The sequence below is a fragment of the Pristiophorus japonicus genome, chromosome 1 (assembly GCF_044704955.1).
Source record: "Pristiophorus japonicus isolate sPriJap1 chromosome 1, sPriJap1.hap1, whole genome shotgun sequence".
NCBI classification, from domain to species: Eukaryota; Metazoa; Chordata; class Chondrichthyes; family Pristiophoridae; genus Pristiophorus; species Pristiophorus japonicus.
This window is the reverse complement of record NC_091977.1, coordinates 468,999,265-469,021,570: the sequence shown is the minus strand read 5'-3', so window position 1 is coordinate 469,021,570 and position 22,306 is coordinate 468,999,265. Positions and strand designations below refer to the sequence as shown.

Here is a 22,306-nt window from a genome sequence, read left to right as displayed (position 1 = left end):
TGCTGTGGATTTTAGTTCCAAGGATTTCTTTTAATGTCGCACTCTGCCAATGAACACTAAGTTGTTATCACAGTAATTTTTAAATGTTTTATTGGATTTTGACCAAATTTAATAATTGTCCAACAATAGATCCTATTTAAAAATGGAAATACTTTGAACTGTTTGTATTTGCTCACATAAATGAGAGGAACAACAATTTCAATATGATTTGTCATATTCTAACCAAACTTCAGAAACCATACTACCTTATCAAAAGTAGGTGTTTCTTGGAAATGAGCGTTGCTCCCCTTGGCTGAGTTGATGAATGTAGTGTGAATCATAGAATCACAGAAGGATGCCATTTGGCCCATCTAAGCTTGAAATGGGAGCTGAGCCATATGGAAACATAGAAATTTACAGCGCAGAAGGAGGCTATTTCGGCCCATCGTGTCCGCGCCGGCCAACAAAAAGCCCCACGGCCCTCGGTCAGCAGCCCTGAAGGTTACATATTAACCAATGAACAATGGCGGAAAGGTAAAGAGCACCCAGCCCAACCAGTCCGCCCCACACAACTGCGACATCCCTTGCACTGAAACATTCTACACTCCACCCCAACCAGAGCCATGTGATCTCCTGGGAGAGGCAAAAACCAGATAAAAATCTAGGCCAATTTGGCGGGGGGGAAATCTGGGAAAATTCCTCTCCGACCCATCCAGGAGATCGCCCTGGCCTTATTCGATTCCCTACAGTACTTACCATCATATCTGCACCGGCCAATAAGAGGTTATCCAATCTAATCCCAATTACCAGCTCTAGGTCCGTAACCCTGCAGGCTATGGCACTTTAAGTGCCCGTCCAACCATCTTTTAAATGTGGTGAGGGTTTCTGCATCCGCCACTCTTCCAGGCAGTGAGTTCCAGACCTCCACGACCCCCACAACCCCCTGCGTGAAGAAGCCCCCCTCAAATCCCCTCTGAACCTTCCACCAACCACCTTAAAACTATTCCCCCTCGTAATTGACCCATCCACCAATGTAAATAGGCCCTTGCTATCTACTATATCCAAACCCTCATTATTTTGTATACCTCAATGAGGTCTCTCCTCAACCTCCTCTGTTCCAATGAGAACAAACCCAGCCTATCCAATCTGTCCTCATAACTAAGATTCTCCATTCCAGACAGCATCCTAATAACTCTCCTCTGCACCCTCTGAAGTCCAATCACGTCCTCCTTATAATGCGACCAGAACTGCACGCAATACTCCAGCTGTGGCTTAACCAAAGTATTATACAATTTAAGCATAACCTCCCTGCTCTTATATTCTATGCCTCGGCCAATAAAGGCGAGCATTCCTTATGCCTTCTTAACCACCTTATCCACTTGGCCTGCTACTTTCAGGGATCTGTGGATAAGTACTCCAAGGTCCCTTTGTTCACCTACACTATTAAGTGGCCTACCGCTTAATGTGCCCTTTCTTTATTAGTCCTCCGAAAATGCATTACCTCACACTTCTCCAAATTAAATTTAATTTGCCACTGTTCTGCCCACCAGACTGGTAGATTGATATTCTCCTGCAGCCCATGCCTTTCCTCTTCATTATCAACCACAGTCAATTTTAGTGTCATCTGCAAACTTCTTAATCATAATCCCTATATTCAAATCTAAATCGTTGATGTATACTAAAAGCAAGGGACCCAGTACTTAGAAACATAGAAAATAGGTGCAGGAGTAGGCCATTCGGCCCTTCGAGCCTGCACCACCATTCGATAAGATCATGGCTGATCATTCCCTCAGTACCACTTTCCTGCTTTCCCTCCATACCCCTTGATCCCCTTAGCCGTAAGGGCCATATCCAACTCCCTCTTGAATATATCCAATGAACTGGCATCAACAACTCTCTGCGGCAGGGAATTCCACAGGTTAACAACTCTCTGTGAAGAAGTTTCTCCTCACCTCAGTCCTAAATGGCCTACCCCTTATCCTAAGACTGTGTCCCCTGGTTCTGGACTTCCCCAACATCAGGAACAATCTACCCGCATCGAACCTGTCCCGTCCCGTCAGAATCTTGTATGTTTCTATGAGATCCCCTCTCATCCTTCTAAACTCCAATGTATAAAGGCCCAGTTGATCCAGTCTCTCCTCATATGTCAGTCCGGCCATCCCGGGAATCAATCTGGTGAACCTTCGCTGCACTCCCTCAATAGCAAGTACGTCCTTCCTCAGATTAGGAGACCAGAATTGAACACAATATTCCAGGTGAGGCCTTACCAAGGCCCTGTACAACTGCAGTAAGGCCTCCCTGCTCCTATACTCAAATCCCCTAGCTATGAAGGCCAACATACCATTTGCCTTCTTTACCGCCTGCTGCACCTGTATGCCAACTTTCAATGACTGATGAACCATGACACCCAGGTCTTGTTGCACCTCCCCTTTTCCTAATCTGCCACCATTCAGATAATATTCTGTCTTCGTGTTTTTGCCCCCAAAGTGGATAACCTCACATTTATCCACATTATACTGTATCTGCCATGCATTTGCCCACTCACCAAACCTGTCCAAGTCACCCTGCAGCCTCTTGGCGTCCCCCACACAGCTCTCACCGCCACCCAGTTTAGTGTTATCTGCAAACTTGGAGATATTACACTCAATTCCTTCATTGATGTATATTGTAAATAAGAACATAAGAATCTAGCCCCTCGAGCCTGCTCCGCCATTCAACAAGATCATGGCTGATCTGGCCGTGGACTCAGCTTCACTTACCCGCCCGCTCCCCATAACCCTTAATTCCCTTATTGGTTAAAAATCTATCTATCTGTGACTTGAATACATTCAATGAGCTAGCCTCAACTGCTTCCTTGGGCAGAGAATTCCACAGATTCACAACCCTCTGGGAGAAGAAATTCCTTCTCAACTCGGTTTTAAATTGGCTCCCCCGTATTTTGAGGCTGTGCCCCCTAGTTCTAGTCTCCCCGACCAGTGGAAACAACCTCTCTGCCTCTATCTTGTCTATCCCTTTCATTATTTTAAATGTTTCTAATAAGATCACCCCTCATCCTTCTGAACTCCAACGAGTAAAGACCCAGTCTACTCAATCTATCATCATAAGGTAACCCCCTCATCTCCAGAATCAGCCTAGTGAATCGTCTCTGTACCCACTCCAAAGCTAGTATATCCTTCCTTAAGTAAGGTGTCCAAAATTGCACGCAGTACTCCAGGTGCGGCCTCACCAATATCCTATACAGTTGTAGAAGGACCTCCCTGCTTTTGTACTCCATCCCTTTCGCAATGAAGGCCAACATTCCATTTGCCTTCCTGATTACCTGCTGCACCTGCAAACTAACCTTGTGGGATTCATGCACAAGGACCCCAGGTCCCTCTGCACCACAGCATGTTGTAATTTCTCCCCATTCAAATAATATTCCCTTTTACTGTTTTTTTTTCCCAAGGTGGATGACCTCACACTTTCCAAGATAGAGGCAGAGAGGTTGTTTCTATTGGTGGGGGAGACTAGAACTAGGGGGCACAGCCTCAAAATACAGAGGAGCCAATTTAAAACCGAGTTGAGAAAGAATTTCTTCTCCCAGAGGGTTGTGAATCTGTGGAAGTCTCTGCCCAAGGAAGCAGTTGAGGCTGGCTCATTGAATGTATTCAAGTCAAAGATAGATAGATTTTTAAGCAATAAGAGAATTAAGGGTTGCGGGGAGCGGGTGGGTAAGTGAAGCTGAGTCCATGACCAGATCAGCCATGATCTTATTGAATGGCGGAGCAGGCTCGAGGGGCTAGATGGCCTACTCCTGTTCCTAATTCTTATGTTCTTATCCCGACTTTCTGCTTTCTGTTAGCCAGACAATTCTCTATCCATGCTAATACATTTCTACTGACCCCGCGTACCTTTATCTTCTGCAGTAACCTTTTGTGTGGCACCTTATCGAATGTCTTTTGAAAATCTAAATACACCAAATCCATCGGTACACCTTTATCCATCATGCTCGTTATATCCTCAAAGAAATAGCTGGGGTCCCAGCACTGAGCCCTGCGGCACTCCACTGGTCATTGCCTGCCATTCTGAAAAGGACCCAATTATCCCGACTCTCTGCTTCCTGTCTGCCAACCAGTTCTCTATCCACGTCAGTATATTACCCCCAATACCATGTGCTTTGATTTTGCACACCAATCTCTTGTGTGGGACCTTGTCAAAAGCCTTTTGAAAGTCCAAATACACCACATCCACTGGTTCTCCCTTGTCCACTCTACTGGTTACATCCTCAAAAAATTCCAGAAGATTTGTCACTGCTTTCCAAATGTGCTGCTATTTCATCCTTAATAATTGATTTCAACATTTTCCCCACCACTGATTACCCGCTTTCTCTCTCCCTCCCTTTTTAAAAAGTGGTGTTACATTAGCTACCCTCCAGTCCATAGGAACTGATCCAGAGTCGATGGACTGTTGGAAAATGATCACCAATGCATCCACTATTTCTAGGCCCACTTCCTTAAGTATTCTGGGCTGCAGACTATCGGGCCCCGGGGATTTATCGGCCTTCCATCCCATCAATTTCCCTAACACAATTTCCTGCCTAATAAGGATATCCTCCTTCTCACTAGATACTGGGTCCCCTAGTACTTTCGGAAGATTATTTGTGTCTTCCTTCGTGAAGACAGAACCAAAGTATTTGTTCAATTGGTCTGCCATTTCTTTGTTCTCCATTATAAATTCACCTGAATCCGACTGCAAGGGGCCTACGTTTGTCTTTCCGAATCTTTTTCTCTTCACATATCTATAGAAGCTTTTGCAGTTAGTTTTTATGTTCCCGGCAAGCTTCTTCTCGTACTCTATTTACCCCCTCTTAATTAAACCCTTTGTCCTCTGCTGAATTCTAAATTTCTCCCAGTCTTCAGGTTGCTGCTTTTTCTGGCCAATTTATATGCCTCTTACTGGGCTCTGCGGAACCCCACTAAATATCCTTTCAGTTAGACAAACATCCATCAGCCATTATCCTTTGCTTCCTACCTCCAAACCAATTTTGGATCCAACTTGCCACTTTGCCCTGGATCTTATAGGCTTTAATCTTCGTGACCATTATGATGCATTATGGGGCCATGTTTGATCTGATCCTTCAGGGGAGCGTTGTTGGAATATATTTGTGGTGGTAGTAGTTCGTTATAACTTTTTAGAATGTAATTGCTTACAATGCCCTCTCCCCACCCCACAGTCTCATTTAGTATTTGTTTGCTTGAATAGCTAAAGCAGAGTAGCCTCCAGTTAATAATGATGCTTGCACAACTCACTAGTTCCTACCAGGTAAATTTATGAAATGAATCCAGGGTTTGTGAGAATAATTCAATAAAGGTTTTTCCTTTCACTTGTTGAGAACACAGCCAAAACTTATGGGTCCATGTTACACGCAACTATATTTTTCACATCCCTATTATGGAAAGGTTTTGAGGCTAATTTGGAAGTTTAATATCAAGCCTCGAGAATTGAGAAACTGTATCTACAGATGCTGTTGTTGGCTGCTTCGTTCAATGCACTGATATTGCCAATGACTGTTTTTTTCAAGCGCTGTACCTCCACCTTTTAAGATTGCCATCACCACTCCTCACTTCAAAAACCCTCCCTTGATCGCTCTGTCCTCCAATTGCTGCTCTTGGTCCAAGATTCCTATCCTTTGCTATGAATTTGCAGAGAAATTCCTGGTGCTGGACCTTGTTGTTGCCACCTACTTGCATATCTCCTTTCCCATCTCTCCCTCTTTGAATCCCTACAGTATCTACCCACAGCATCGAGACTGCTCTCAGCAAAGTCACCAATTATCTCCTCTGACAATGGTCCACTATCGCATCTAGTTCTTCTTAACATTTCGGCAATGTGCACAGTTGATCACTCCATGCTACTCTACTGCGCTCACCTCCATGACGCTGCCTAACATGCTTCCAATGCTATCTACTCCAACACAGCCAGCGATGATTTTTCAACTTTCCTCTATACAGTCCTATCGGATGTGCTCTAAGGCTCCATCCTTGGTCCCCTTTTTCTCATCTACATTACCTTTTAGTCACTAATTTTGATTCCTTGACTACTACTGTGCTGTCTGACTATTTCTTTACCTTTTGTCCTGATGAGCAAGGATCTCCTCCAACTCATAAGCCAGGCCTCTAAAACTCTGCATCTCTGCATGTCTGACTCCCTACCTATTTGGGAGCTACATCAGATTGTGCTTCCTGGTGCACAGCTTGCGCTAACCCCACAAACGCTGAATCTTTATCACCACCAAGATTACCTAGTTTCACCTTTAACATTATATGCCTCTGCCCCTACCACATTCTTAGTGAGATTTATATCCATCTCGGTCACATCCAGACTTGATTACACTTGAGGCCCTGCTTGCAAGCATGTGAAAAAGACAGGCTGGCACATCGAACCTGTCCCGTCCCAACATGATGTAACTTAGACCATCTCTTTCCCCCCCTCCCCTCAGATGCATATCTTATAATCTCCTGGAGGAGACCAAAAACCAGAAGCTAATTTAGGAAAACGGCTCCAATGGAAAGGAACTCACCAAAATATATTTTTGACAGAGCTACATTGTTAAATTATATTTTTTCAGGTTTTGTTTGGAGTAACTTCCAGAATGTTCTTAACCAGCACCTTTAGAGGATACTTCTGAATATCAATTTCTATATATTTTTAAAATTTTTAATTAAGTTACATCATAATTCCAACCTCGCTTTCCATTTTATTTCTAAACCTTGGCAATTCCCCATGTTGGTGAACAGGAGTACTCCACTAAATCCAGTTAGTGCATTCATACCCTCCTCCTACTTTATAAAAAAAAATGCAGCTGCAACCAATATTGAAGAAAATAAAACTTCACATAAGGTAATAGCCATGCATGCCCCAGAAAGTTACTTTTGGAGAAAAAAACTAAAACTTTTCGAAGCTGCATTTTCACACTTTATTGTTGTATGTAACTGGAGGCAAATACTAAATAAACATATCTATAATCCCAGAATCAGCAGGTCATTTTATGTTTTTTCTGTCTCATGTTTGCAACAAACAGTTGGAAGAAGTAATGTCTGAGTTCCAGTCCTACACTGCAACCTATATAGTTTCACCTTCGAAATGATTTGATTGATCGATATTGACAACCTCCAATGCGAGTGAAGAAAGATACTTTTTCTCACTGACAAGCTGAAACATGGATTGAAAAGCTGACATCAGCATTTAAAACCGACAGTTAGTATATACGATGATGGTTTTGCAGTTTTGACAGTTTATTAAACTTCATAAAATATGGTTAAGGCAAGAATGCAATCAGGAATATTGAAATCCTGCTTCTATAAGATGATTTTAGCTGGTGCCATACTGTGGCTCTGAGCCCGTCTCCTTTGTGCATTTGGATTAGTTACTTTTCTTCTATGGCCAGCCTACGTTGCAATTAAATGTTTTGTAATGAGACTATTAAGTGAAAATGAAACAAAATGCTAATTAGGTTTGGATGAATATTCTGCAGTTTAATGTATTTTTCACATTTTGAGCCTCTGCACAGAATGCAGAAAGTTTGTTCTTTCAACTAATATTTCTGAAAGGTGCCTGTAGTGTCTTGTGTTAAACCACAATTCTGTAGCCTGCAAAATGTGTCAATACTTTTTTGAAAGGACAAAGAAAAGCAGACTCCAGAAATTCTGTGACCTTACTCAACCTCTACTGAAAGCTAGCAAAAGACAGACAAAAAAGACAAAGCACACAAGGCAGCCTCTTTTTCAAGGACCGTTCATTTTCCCATGGGGACAAAGCTCAGAATAGAGCTCCCTTGGAGGGCTTGGCATTGGGATCAGATTTCAGATTATCCTTCTGGATAGCAGCCACTGATGCAGCACCAAACAAGGAACATAGATGTGAATCAAAGACTGAATAACTTGAGGAGACTTCCATTTTTGGCTGGTACTTAATATTGGAGATGGAGTATGGCAGCCATCTTGGATGCTCCAGATGAACAGGCACTCGTGCAACCCCAGGTTCAGGAACAACCTAGATTGCTTTCCTTAAATGAGGGAAAGCTATTGCTTCACCGGTACTCATTTGCCGCGTGAGATTCAGGTACAAGATGGTTTCTTGGCACCCTAAGAGGGATTTGACAGTCATCAAATGGGATTTCAAATCCCATCATGAATTTTGCTGGTAACAAACCACTTTCTAGACAATTTATTGCCATCACAATGGCAGTGTTGGATATAAAGTAATAAGAGCAGACCAAAAAGTCCATCAAGCCTGTTCTGCTATTTTGTTAATTATGATAGTGCCTTATCATTATATCTCTTTCCTCACCCTTCATTGATATCCCTTCTCAAGAAAGTATTTTGTGGCCTTCCTTGCCCCCTGGCTTTTTAAATTGCCACCAGTCCCCAATCTCTTGGGCAGGTTGAGTACTTGCTTAGGGCAATGCACTCTTAACCCTACTCATAGTACAAGAGCAAGTTTATCTACCTGAAGCTGATAGAGAGGAAAAGCTATGCATTTAATCACCAATCCTGGTTTGATGATCCAGATTGCCTCATTTCAAAATTTAAAAATCCACATCCTCAGTCCTCCAGGTAAATGGCAACGCTGCTACAAAACCTACCTAACCACCCATAAATCCTTGTTATGCGGTAAACCAACAGACAAACAGATGCCCATGCCCGTCAAAGATTCCTTTTGAATAGTTATCACTCTTCTGCCGAATCAATAACTTTGTACCCAGTTCAAACGTCGATATAAGTATGCAATATATTGTTTAGACAAAGGGGATAATTCCCTGTTGGACCATTTGTGCGCGCATTTTGTTCCTTCTCCAGACCCAAGTTTATTACTCTATCTTTTTTTTTTCTCTTGTATCCTTACCTTCCTGTTATGCCACCTTTCTTTTCTCCCCTATCGGGCATTTTGCTATCCTAATCCCTACTGTAACCCTTCACTACTCCTCTGTCTTCCTACTCTCCTATTGCTGTCCCAGGCTTGAATAGCCCTTGGATAATCCCACAGCTACTCTCTCGGCATTCTCCAAAGGGCCAATCAAGGCACCTGTCACTTCCTCCTTAAAAGCAGTAACTCCAACTGCCCAATCCCCTCTCGGTGACTTTTCTACCGAACAGACCCGCTGGGGGATAATGTGGTCCTTCCTGTCTTGCTCACCCCACCTATTCCATTTTAAACATAGAAAATGCTACTACAAAAGTAAGTTTCTTGTATCCTTTGATTTTTAATGTCTTTATTTTACAAAGCTTATTTATAATAATTTTCTCAGTTTAACTAGAAAGGCTGGAATGTTTTTCAAAAAGTATTTGGAGCAATTTAATTGGTTCCTGTTTTTTATTGCACTTTTTGCATTTTCTACCTTTTAACTGAATGTAAATTTTATTGTAAATTACTTTTTTGCCAATTTGATCTTGTAGCTGGTAGTCGTGGGCTAACTTTGCTAAAATCACATCTGTGGCTTAATAAAACTAGTTGTTTTAATTGCAGCTGGGTGATTTCTGTGTCTGTAACTGTAGGGAGAGAGCGATGACAAAAATAAGAAAAAAACGATACAGGAAACAGTCATCAGGTCAGGCAGCATATGTGGAGAGAACAGATAAAAGCTACAGCAACTTACATTTATATAAGCACCTTTTTAAGGTAGAAAAACACCCATGTTACTTCAGAGAGGCATAATCAGACAAAATGGATGCCAAGCCACTGTTCAGCTTGGCGTCTATTTCCATTTGTGAAATGTATCGATGTAAGTTGGTGAAGAAAGAGCTTGGAATGCTGGAAGAAAGGAAAAAAAGAAAGACTTTAATTTATATCACACCTTTCACGACCACCGAAGATCTCAAAGCGCATTACAGCAGTTGTAATGTGGGAAACGCGGCAGCCAATTGGCGCACAGCAAGCTCCCACAAATAGCAATATGACACTGATGAGATAATACGTTTTTGTTATGTTGATTGAGGGATAAATATTGGCCAGGATGGTCAGTAAATATTTGGGATCAGAAAAACATGTGGTTGGCGATGAGGATTGGATTAAGTCCATAATCAGTGTAGCACCTTATTGTTGCCTTGACTGAGATCAGCTAGTTCACCACAGACCAGAAATCAATCCTGGGACTTTCTTGGGTTTTTTGGCTCACTACTCATTGACATCCTTAATGAGTCATCTGGGAAAAGCAATGCTGTAACAAAAAAAAATGAAGTGCCTGAAAATCTTTGTTCAGTGTTTTGCATGTAGCTCATTAGCTGTATATGTTTTCTGTAGGAAAATAATTTATCTGTAAATTTGGCTTTATCTGGAATTTTGGTTGTTATGCTTCCCTCCTAAAATTGCTTGTCTTTTAGCCGGTTCTTTTGCTCTCTCCTCTTTCTCCCCTCCCCCAACACCCACACCCAACCTTAAATACCAATTGCTTTGGTTCAGCAGCTTCCTTTGTCTCTAACTCATTTGTCTCTTGGTGCTTGGCTTCCTGTGTGCATTATTTTGTCTTGTGTTTATATTCTCTTTGCCCCCCCCCCCCCAAAAAAAAACTGATTCATGGCTTGTGAAATGTTTATTTTATAGGCTTTTTATGCTAATTATGCATTGTTAGCACTGATATTGTGCAATGGACATATCCAATTTCAGAATATTATGATGCACTCTTCTGAACCTTTATAGTAATGGATGTAATATTGACTGTTCCAGCCAGTTAGATGCTGAAATAGGAGACGGAGAACTAATTAAATCACAGGATGAGAGGCACATAGGAATTAATAATGGCTGGTCACCCAATTGGAATAAGATTTCAATCATCCATGCACTAATGCTCATTATAAGCACTGCAATCTAAGCTTCCCTGTCTTCATATTGACACAGTATTGTTGTCTGGCTTGATTCTTTTCAAAACCATTATCTGAGCAAGGTTGACAGAACCACTGATGCTGGAACTACAATACTTCAAAATTCCTGCCCTTCAGATGTAAATAGCCATATCTTTCAAAACTCAGAAAAGTAATCAATTGTTTCAGCACTTCTCATTTTCGATTTACTTTTGCCAAGAACGAATTGCCTTCTTTCTGCGGAAATGAAGATGACTTTTTTGGTTATTAACAGTGCAGCTATTCAGGTTTGCGTGAGTGGGTTATGTTGTTGTAAACAGTAAAGAGGAGCTCCTGCTTGCAACAAGAGGAACACTGCTAAGATTCTAACCAGGACCAAAGTAAAAATACAGTAGAGATCTATTGTATTTCTTTAAATTTATAGATACTGATACAGTCCCCACCCGCTTCTACTGGGCACATTGAGGTTTGCGCTATTTACCGACTAGAAGTAGTAGATGATAAAACCAATCGTAAATTCATTAGTCACATAGTGTCAGCCGTGGCTCAGTTGCTAGCACTCTCATAGAATCATAGTTTACAGCACAGAAGGAGGCCATCTCGGTCCATCGATTCCATGCTGGCCAACAAGAGGCTATCCAGCCTAATCCCACTTTCCAGCTCTAGGTCTGTAACCTTGCAGGTTACGGCACTTCAGCTGCACATCCAAATACTTTTTAAATGTGGTGAGGATTTCTTTCAGGCAGTGAGTTCCAGAGCCCCACAACCCTCTGCGTGAAGAAATTTCCCCTCCAATCCCCTCTAAACCTTCTATCAATTAATTTAAATTTATGCCCTCTGGTTGTTGACCCCTCTGCTATATCTTTCTATCCACTATATCTAGGCCCCTCATAATTTTATACACCTCAATGAGGTCTCCCCTCAGCCTCCTCTGTTCCAAGGAAAACAAATCCAGCCTATTCAATCTGTCCTCAAAGCTAGAATTCTCCACTCCCGGAAATATCCTCGTAAATCTCCTCTGTTCCCTCTCCAGTGCAAATGCGTCCTTCCTGTCATCATAGGCAGTCCCTCGAAATCGAGGAAGACTTGCTTCCACTCTAAAAGTGAGTTCTTAGGTGACTTAACAGTTCAATACGGGAATTACAGTCTGTCACAGGTGGGACAGACAGTCATTGAAGGAAAGGGTGGGTGGGATAGGTTTTGCCGCACACTCCTTCCGCTGCCTGCGCTTACTTTCTGCATGCTCTTGGCGATGAGACTCGAGGTGCTCAGCGCCCTTCAGGATGCTCTTCCTCCACTTAGGGCGGTCTTTCACCAGGGACTCCCAGGTGTCGGTGGGGATGTTGCATTTTATCAAGGAGACTTTGAGCGTGTCCTTGAAACGTTTCCTCTGCCCACTTGGGGCTCGCTTGCCATGTAGGAGTTCCAAGTAGAGTGCTTGCTTTGGGAATCTTGTGTCAGGCATGCAAACAATGTCGCCCACCCAACGGAGCTGGTCGAGTGTGGTCAGTGCTTTGATGCTGGGGATGCTGGCCTGATCGAGAACACTGACGTTGTTGCCTCTGTCCTCCCAGGGGATTTGCAGGATCTTGCTGAGACATCGTTGGTGGTATTTCTCCAGCGATTTGAGGCTTCTACTGTATATGGTCCATGTCTCTGCCATACAGAAGGGCGGGTATCACTGTAGATCATAAGCTTGGTGCCAGATTTGAGGGCCTGACCTTCGAAAACTCTCCCTCAGGCGGTCGAAGGCTGTGCTGGCGCACTGGAGACGGTGTTGAACCTTGTCGTCTGTGTCTGCCCTTGCTGATGATAGGCTCTCAAGGTATGGAAAGTGGTCCATGTTTTCCAGGGCCGTGGATCTTGATGACTGGGGGGCAGTGCTGTGTGGTGGGGTCAGGTTGGTGGAGGACCTTTGTCTTACGGATGTTTTGTGTAAGGCCCATGCTTTCGTATGCCTCAGTGAAGATGTTGATGATGACTTGGAGATCAGTCTCTGAATGTGCGCAGACCAAGCGTCGTCCGCGTATTGTAGCTCGACAACAGAGGATGGGACGGTTTCGGATCTGGGCTGGAGACGACGAAGGTTGAACAGGTTCCAATTGGTTCTGTAGTTTAGTTTCACTCCAGCGGGGAGCTAGTTGAGTGTGAGGTGGAGCATTGCAGCGAGGAAGATCGAGAAGAGGGTTGGTGCGATGACGCAGCCCAGCTTGACTCGGGTCCGGACATGGATTGAGTCTGTGATGGATCCGTTGGTCAGGATCACGGCTTGCATGTCGCCATGGAGCAGGCGAAGGATGGCGACGAACTTTTAGGGGCAGCCAAAACGGAGGAGGACACTCCATAGTCTCTTGCGGTTAACAGTGTCGAAGGCCTTTGTAAGGTCAAATAAGGCCATGTACAAGGGTTGGTGCTGTTCCCTGCATTTCTCTTGCACTGTCGCGCTGTAAAGATCATGTCCGTTGTGCCCCGTAGTGGACGGAATCCACACTGTGACTCCGGGAGGAGCTCCTCAGTCACTGAGAAGACAGTTGAGGAGGATTCTAACGATGACCTTCCCAGTGGCTTGATAACAGGGAGATTCCTCTGTAGTTGCCACAGTCAGACTTGACCCCTTTTTAAAGATGGTCATGATTACTGCATCTCTGAGATCTCCCAGCATGCTCTCCTTCCAGATGAGAGAAATTATGTCATGCATTCATGCCAATAGTGCCTCTCCGCCATACTTTAGTGCCTCAGCGGGGATTCCATCTGCTCCCGTTGCCTTATTGTTCCTGTAATGCGGTGACCAGAACTGCACGCAGTACTCCAGCTGTGGCCTAATCAGTGGCCTAATAAAGGCAAGCATTCCGTATGCCTTCCTAACCACCTTATCTACCTGGCCTGCTACTTTCAGGGATCTGTGGACATGTACTCCAAGATCCCTTTGTTCCTCTACACTTCTCAGTGTCCTACCATTTAAAGTGTATTCCCCTTCCTTGTTGACCCTCCCCAAATGCATTACCTCACACTTCTCTGGATTAAATTCCATTTGCCACTGTTCTGCCCACCTGACCAGTCGATTGATATCTTCCTGCAGTCCGCAGTTTTCTTCTTCATTATCAACAGATGGCCGATTTTAGTGTCATCTGCAAACTTCTTAATCATACCCCCCTAAAAACAAGACTAGATCATTGATATACATCACAAAAAGCAAGAGATCTAGTACTGAGCCCTGCGGAACACCACTGGAAACATCCTTCCAGTCACAAAAACACCCATCAACCATTACCCTTTGCTTCCTGCCTCTCAGCGAATTTTGGATCCAACTTGCCACTTTTCCCTGGATCCCATGGGCTTTTACTTTTGTGACCTGTCTGCCATGTGGAGCCTCTGAGTTAGAAGGTTGTGGGTTAAAGTCCCACTCCAGGGACTTTACAAAAATCTAGGCTGATAACCCGTGTAGTACTGAGAGTGCTACACTGTTGGAGGTGCCATCTTTTGAATGAGATGTTGTCGGCACGCTTAATATGTTTTAAACGCTCCTCTGTAATTGACATTGAAAAATGGTTAGCGCTATTTGTCAGATATAGGCGGCTGCCCATGATGAGTGTGGACGCTGTAAGTGCTGGGGACTGATTTACAATTTCTATAAAGATGGGAACATAGAAATCTACAGTGCAGAAGGAGGCCGTTTCGGCCCATCGTATCCCGCCGGTCAGCAGCCCTAAAGATTACATATAAATCTATGAACAATGGCGGAAAGGTGAAGAGCACCCGGCCCAACCAGTCCGCCCCATACATTCATACCTTCTACACTCCACCCCAACTGGAGCCATGTGATCTCCTGGGAGAGGCAAAACACACATAAAAGTCCAGGCTAATTGGGTACAAAAAAAATCTGGAAAAACTCCTCTCCGACCCATACAAGGTGAAAGGAACTAGTCCAGGAGATCACCCTGGCCGTATTCAATTCCCCGCAGTACTTACCATCGTATCTGCGGCAGCCAACAAGAGGTTATCCAGTCTAATCCCACTTACTAGCTATAAGTCCGTAACCCTGCAGGTCACGGTACTTCAAGTGCCCATCCAAGCACCTTTTAAATGTGGTGAGGGTTTCTGCATCCACCACCCTTCCAGGCAGTGAGTTCGAGACCCCCACAGCCCCCTGCGTGAAGAAGCCTCCCTTCAAATCTTCTCTGAACCTTCCACCAAGCACATTAAAACTATGCCCCCTCGTAATTGACCCCTCCACCAAGGGTCCCTCAAAATTTTGTGCACCTCCAATGAGGTCTCCTCTCAGCCTCCTCTGTCCCAATGAGAACAAACCCAGCCTAGTCAATCTGTCCTCATAGCTAAGATTCTCCATTCCATGCAGCATCCTAGTAAATCTCCACTGCACCCCCTCTAGTGCAATCACATCCTTCCTGTAAAAACGGCGATCAGAACTGCACGCAGTACTCCAGCTGTGGCCTAACCAAAGTATTATACAATTTAAGCATAACCTCCCTGCTCTTGTATTCTATGCCTCAGCCAATAAAGGCAAGCATTCCGTATGCTGCCTTAACTACCTTATCCACCTGGCCTGCTACTTTCGGGGATCTGTGGACAAGCACTCCAAGGTCCCCTTGTTCATCTACACTTTTAAGTAGCCTACCGTTTAATTTTGGATACAACTAGCCACTTTGTCCTGGATCCCATGGGCTTTAACCTTCGTGACCAGTCTACCATGTGGGACCTTATCAAAAGTTTTGCTAAAGTCCATATACACTACATCGTACACACTGCCCTCTTCGACCCTCCTGGTTACTTCCTCAAAAAATTCTATCAGGTTAGTTAAACTCGATCTTCCATTAACAAATCCGTGCTGACTGTCCCCAATTAATCCTTGCCTTTCCAACTGTAGATTTATCCGATTTTTCAGGATTTTTTTCCAGTAATGTTCCCACCACTGAGGTTAGGCTGACAGGCCTGTAATTACTCGGCCTATCCCTTTCTCCCTTAAACAAGAGTACCACATTCGCAGTCATCCAGTCCTCTATCACCATGCCCAAATCCAAGGAGGACTGGAAAATGATGGTCAAGGCCTCTGCTATTTCTTCTCTTACTTTGCTCAATGGCCTGGGTTGCATTTCATCTGGGCCTGGGACTTATCTACTTTCAAAGCTGCCCAACCCCTTAATACCTTCTCTGTCTCTCTATGTTTATTGCATTCAGAATTTCACACTCCTTGAAAGCAGTATCTGTATTGCCACTTTCCTTTGTGAAAACACACGCAAAGTATTCATTAAGAACCATACCAACATATTCCGCCTCCACACAAAGATTACTCTCATGGTCTCTAATAGGCCCTATCCTTTCTTTAGTTATCCTCTTGCTCTTAACATATTTATAGACCATCTTTGGATTTTCCTTAATTTTAATAGCCAAGAATTTTTCATGCTCTCTCTTAGCATTCCTTATATCCTTTTTAATTTTACCTCTTAACTTTCTATATTCCTCCAAAGATTCTACAGTATTTAGCTGACAGTATATGACATAAGCTTCCCTTTTTTTCTTTATCCTTCCCTGTAAGTCCTTCGACATCCAGGGACCTCGTGAATTGCTATTCCTACCCGTTTCCTTTTAAGGGCACGTGTTTGGCATGAGCCTTCCAGATCTCCTCGAATGCCTGACACTGTTCTGACATTGATTTATCCACAAATAACTGTTTCCAGTCCACTGTGGCCAAATCACTCCTCAACTTAGCAAAGTTAGCTTTTCCCCAATTTGGGACTTTTATTCCTGGTCTATCCTTGTCCTTATCCATAACTAACTTGAATCTGACTTAATTATGGTCACTGGCACCCAAGTGCTCTCCCACAAATACCCCTTCCACCTGCCCAGCTTTATTCCCCAAAACTAAATCCAGTACCGCCCCCTCTCATGTTGGGCTTGTTACATGCTGATTAAAAAAAAGTTCTCTTGAATGTATTTGAAAAATTCTGCACCCTTTATACCCTTCACACTATATTTGTCCCAATCAATATTAGGATAATTAAAATCCCCAATGGTTTTTGGACTTCACAGCCTACATATTTGCTGCTCTATCTCCCTCCCACTGTTTGGGGGTCTCTAATACACGCGCAACAGTGTGATCGCCCCTTTTTTATTTTTCAATTCAACCCATATGGCCTCATTTGATGATCCCTCCAACATATCATCCTTCCTCACCGCTGTAATAGTCTCTTTAATCAATACCGCGACCCTCTCCCTCTTTTTACCCCCCTCTCTGTCTGTCTTGTCTAAAAATCCTGTAACCAGGAATATTGATCTGTCAAACCTGCCCCTCTTTCAGCCATGTTTCTGTAATGGCTATAATGTCATACTCCCAAGTGTCTACCTGTGCTCTTAGCTCATCTGCCTTATTCGCTATACACCTTGCATTGAAGTATATACCATTTAGCGCAGCAAGACCTCCTTGATTACTACTTACTAACCCTTGTTTCCTCTGTCTTAAAGGTTTGCTTTCTAAATTCTTGCTATCCAATTTCAGCTTTACTTCCTTCCCTATTGAATTTGTTTTCAGGTTCCCATCCCCCTGCCAAGCTAGTTTAAACTCTCCCCAGTAGCACTAGCAAAACTCCCCGCCAACGCTGTCGAGGTGCAACCCGTCTGCTTTGTACAGATCTCATGTCCCCCAGAAGCGATCCCAATGCCTCAGGAATTTAAAGCCCTCCCTCCTACACCAACTCTCCAGCCACGCATTTATTTTCTCTATCCTTCTATTATTGTACTCATTAGCATTTGGCACCAGTAGTAACTTGCAGATTACTACCTTTGAGGTCCTACTCTTTAATTTTCTTCCTAGCTCCCTAACTTCTGCCTGTAGAACCTCATCCCTTTTTCTACCTATGTCGTTGGTCCCAATATGGACCACGACCTCCAGCTGTTTACCCTCTCCCCCCAGAATACCCTGCATCCACTCTGTGATATCCTTGACCATGGCACCAGGAAGGCACCATATCATTTTGGAGTCATGTCTGCGGCCGTAGAAACGCCTCTCTGTTCCCCTAACCATTGAATCCCCTATCACTACCCGCCACCCCCCGTGCAGCTAAGCCACCAGTGGTGCCTTGGACTTGGCTCTGGCTGCACTCCCCCGAGGTACCATCGCCCTCACCGGTGCTCAGAAGAGAATATCGGTTTGAAAGCCAGATGGACTCGCAGGGGGACTCCTGCAGTACCTGCCTACCGTTCTTCCTCCATCTGGTGTTCACCCACTTCCCTTCTACCTGCACGCTTTTAAGCTGTGGGTTCGAGTAGTTGAAGCTTCCCAGAGTACTTAAGGAAGTGGCCCTAGAAATAGTGGATGCATTGGTGATCATTTTCCAACAGTCTATCGACTCTGGATCAGTTCCTATGGACTGGAGGGTAGCTAATGTAACACCACTTTTTAAAAAGGGAGGGAGAGAGAAAGCGGGTAATTACAGACCGGTTAGCCTGACATAAGTAGTGGGGAAAATGTTGGAATCAATTATTAAGAATGAAATAACAGCGCATTTAGAAAGCAGTGACAGGATCGGTCCAAGTCAGCATGGATTTATGAAAGGGAAATCATGCTTGACAAATCTTGAATTTTTTGAGGATGTAACTAGTAGAGTGGACAAGGGAGAACCAGTGGCTGTGGTGTATTTGGACTTTCAAAAGGCTTTTGACAAGGTCCCACACAAGAGATTGGTGTGCAAAATCAAAGCACATGGTATTGGGGGTAATATACTGACACGGATAGAGAACTGGTTGGCAGACAGGAAGCAGAGAATCGGGATAAATGGGTCCTTTTCAGAATGGCAGGCAGTGACTAGTCGAGTGCCGCAGGGCTCAGTGCTGGGACCCCAGCTCTTTACAATATACATCACTGATTTAGATGAAGGAATTGAGTATAATATCTCCAAGTTTGCAGATGACACTAAACTGGATGGCGGTGTGAGCTGTGAGGAGGACGCTAAGAGGCTGCAGGGTGACTTGGACAGGTTAGGTGAGTGGGCAAATGCATGGCAGATGCAGTATAATGTGGATAAATGTGAGGTAGTCCACTTTAGAAACATAGAAAATAGGTGCAGGAGTAGACCATTCGGCCCTTCGAGCCTGCACCACCATTCAATAAGATCATGGCTGATCATTCACCTCAGTTCCTCTTTCCTGCTTTCTCTCCATACCCCTTGATCCCTTTAGCCGTAAGGGCCATATCTAATTCCGTCTTGAATATATCCAATGAACTGGCATCAACAACTCTGCGGCAGGGAATTCCACAGGTTAACAACTCTCTGAAGAAGTTTCTCCTCATCGCAGTCCTCAATGGCCTACCCCTTATCCTAACACTGTGTCCCCTGATTCTGGACTTTCTCAACGTCGGGAACATTCTTCCCGCATCCAACCTGTCCAGTCCCATCAGAATCTTATACGTTTCTATGAGATCCCCTCTCATCCTTCTAAATTCCAGTGTATAAAAGCCCAGTTGATCCAGTCTCTCCTCAAAGGTCAGTCCAGCCATCCTGGGAATCAATGCAAAAACGCGAAGACAGAATATTATCTGAATGGCGGCAGATTAGGAAAAGGGGAGGTGCACCGAGACCTGGGTGTCATGGTTCATCAATCATTGAACGTTGGCATACAGGTACAGCAGGTGGTGAAGGTGGCAAATGGTATGTTGGCCTTCATAGCTAGGGGATTTGAGTATAGGAGCAGGGAGGTCTTGCTGCAGTTGGCCTCACCTGGAATATTGTGTTCAGTTTTGGTCTCCTAATCTGAGGAAAGACATTTTTGCTATTGAGGGAGTGCAGCGAAGGTCCACCAGACTGATTCCTGGGATGGCTAGACTGACATATGAGGAGAGACTGGATCAACTGGGCCTTTATACATTGGAGTTTAGAAGGATGAGAGGGAATCTCATAGAAACGTATAAGATTCTGACAGGACAGGACAAGTTAGATGCGGGTAGAATGTTCCCGATGTTGGGGAAGTCCAGAACTACGGGACACAGTCTAAGGATAAGGGGTGGGCCATTTAGGACTGAGATGAGGAGAAACTTCTTCAATCAGAGAGTTGCTAACCTGTGGAATTCCCTGCCGCAGAGAGTTGTTGATGCCAGTTCATTGGATATATTCAAGAGGGAGTTAGATATGGTCCTTACGGCTAAGGGGATCAAGGGGTGTGGAGAGAAAGCAGGAAAGGGGTACTGAGGGAATGATCAGCCTTGAACTTATTGAATGGTGGTGCAGGCTCGAAGGGCCGAATGGCCTACTCCTGTAACTATTTTCTATGTTTCTAAGCTGGAGACACCTCCTGCACACATGGTTATCTAGGCCGTGCAAAAGGCCCAGGACTTCCCATATGCCAAAGGATGTGCAGTCCATGGGAATGAGCTGCCCTGCCATCCCTCTAATTAAACTTACCTAATTTAAAATCTAATTAAGAGAAAGAGAGAGATACTTACCAATCAAACAGCCAACCACTTACCTGCCCGGACGAGGGATGAGAGATCCTCGCCAGAAGTGAACTCCTCCCCTACCTCCAGCCCTCCTGCTCCCGAACTCTCGGACTTCCCAAACTCTCATGTGGACTTAATCACATAATTTGAACCTGAAAACACTGCAGAGACTCTATAATACTTTGAACATGTGAAAATTCATTTTATTATAATCATAAAAATCAATGACCTGTAAAATATATTGTACTGCGTAGCATAAAACAGCATATCTTCAAGACACCATGAGAAACACCATGGGTGATCTGCTAGGACAGCGTTGTCCCACATTAACCACTAGCCACATGTCTAATTGGAAATCCAGATGTGGCTAACTGCATTTTTGATCAGTAAATGAAAAATAAGTAATTGACACACCCACCCTCACGTAATTCCTGTAATATGTTGTGCTGTTTTCTACCCTTCGACCAATTTCTTAACTAGTTTCAAGTTTTACCATGAATCTCCACTGCTTTGAGTGTAACTAAGTAATCTTTCTGGCAGAACTTTATGAACTGCTGTTTGAAAGTCGAGGTAGACCACAGCTGTTACATTTTTAGGTTTAAGACTCGATATTTTACTTAGATTCTGATTAACTAACCAATCTTGTAAATGGACACTACGTCCCCTATCATCTTTTACCAGCCGGATATCGAAGTAAACAATAGCAAGAACCAAAGATTGAACAGAGAAGCCTTGATACTGTACCACCATGTGATTTTCCTCATCTTTAGTAAGCATGTTGAATATACACTGCATTACTTCTGTTACTGGCAATAAGGAATTCAAATCAGTAATATAATGCAGACAAAAATACATCTGTCGCAATATTTCCTCCCTTGAAAAGATGTCTCACATGTAAGTCCCACACACTCACTGGTGAGACCCATGTGCACTGTGCTTAGCACATCATCGTAACTGTTCCTACAGACTTCATGTTGGCCTTCATAGCTAGGGGATTTGAGTATAGGAGCAGGGAGGTCTTACTGCAGTTGTACAGGGCCTTAGTGAGGCCTCACATGGAATATTGTGTTCAGTTTTGGTCTCCTAATCTGAGGAAAATCATTCTTGCTACTGAGGGAGTGCAGCGAAGGTTCACCAGACTGATTCCAGGGATGGCAGGACTGACATATGAGGAGAGACTGGATCAACTGGGCCTGTATTCACTGGAGTTTAGAAGAATGAGAGGATAATCTCATAGAAACATAAAAAATTCTGACGGGACTGGACAGGTTAGATGCAGGAAGAATGTTCCCAATGTTGGGGAAGTCCAGAACCAGGGGTCACAGTCTAAGAATAAGGGGTAAGCCATTTAGGACCGAGATGAGGAGAAACTTCTTCACTCAGAGAGTTGTTAACCTGTGGAATTCCCTACCGTAGAGAGTTGTTGATGCCAGTTCATTGGATATATTCAAGAGGGAGTTAGATATGGCCCTTACGGCTAAAGGGATCAAGGGGTATGGAGAGAAAGCAAGAAAGGGGTATTGAGAGAATGATCAGCCATGATCTTATTGAATGGTGGTGCAGGCTCGACGGGCCGAATGGCCTACTCCTGCACCTATTTTCTATGTTTCTATTCTACGGGGTGTGCAAAAACTTGATGAAATATGTCATACCTGCACCTGGTGACTTCCTCTTGCCAGTCTTGTACATTGAGTGATGAAGTCAGCAGATGTGGCCTGGCTGGTATTGAATTGTTCACACTGGCATTTGGCCAATCTAGGTTACACTGCCAGCATTGTCCCACAACAGCGATTGGGTTCTGCAGATGGGGTTTATCACCAACTGTACCCACTGGTTTGTCCACCATTTAATTGAAGATTAAAAGGTTTCATTGACTCCAGCTGAGGTATGCGTCATGTGACTCTTGCATCTTTCACTCTCCTTCCTTCTTGGGCAGTCCCCCGGAGTCAAGGATGACTTGCTTCCACACTAAAATGAGTTCAAAGGTGACTGATGAGACCAATGTGGGATTTACAGTCTCTGTCACAGGTGGGGTAGATGGTGG

The 22,306-nt window shown here is 44.0% G+C and overlaps 1 protein-coding gene across 9 annotated transcripts in view; it reads left to right on the top strand.

Annotated features, from left to right (window-relative positions):
- rad54b (RAD54 homolog B) overlaps positions 1-22,306 on the top strand; it is a 298,314-nt gene that overhangs the window by 69,252 nt on the left and 206,756 nt on the right. The window lies entirely within an intron of this gene.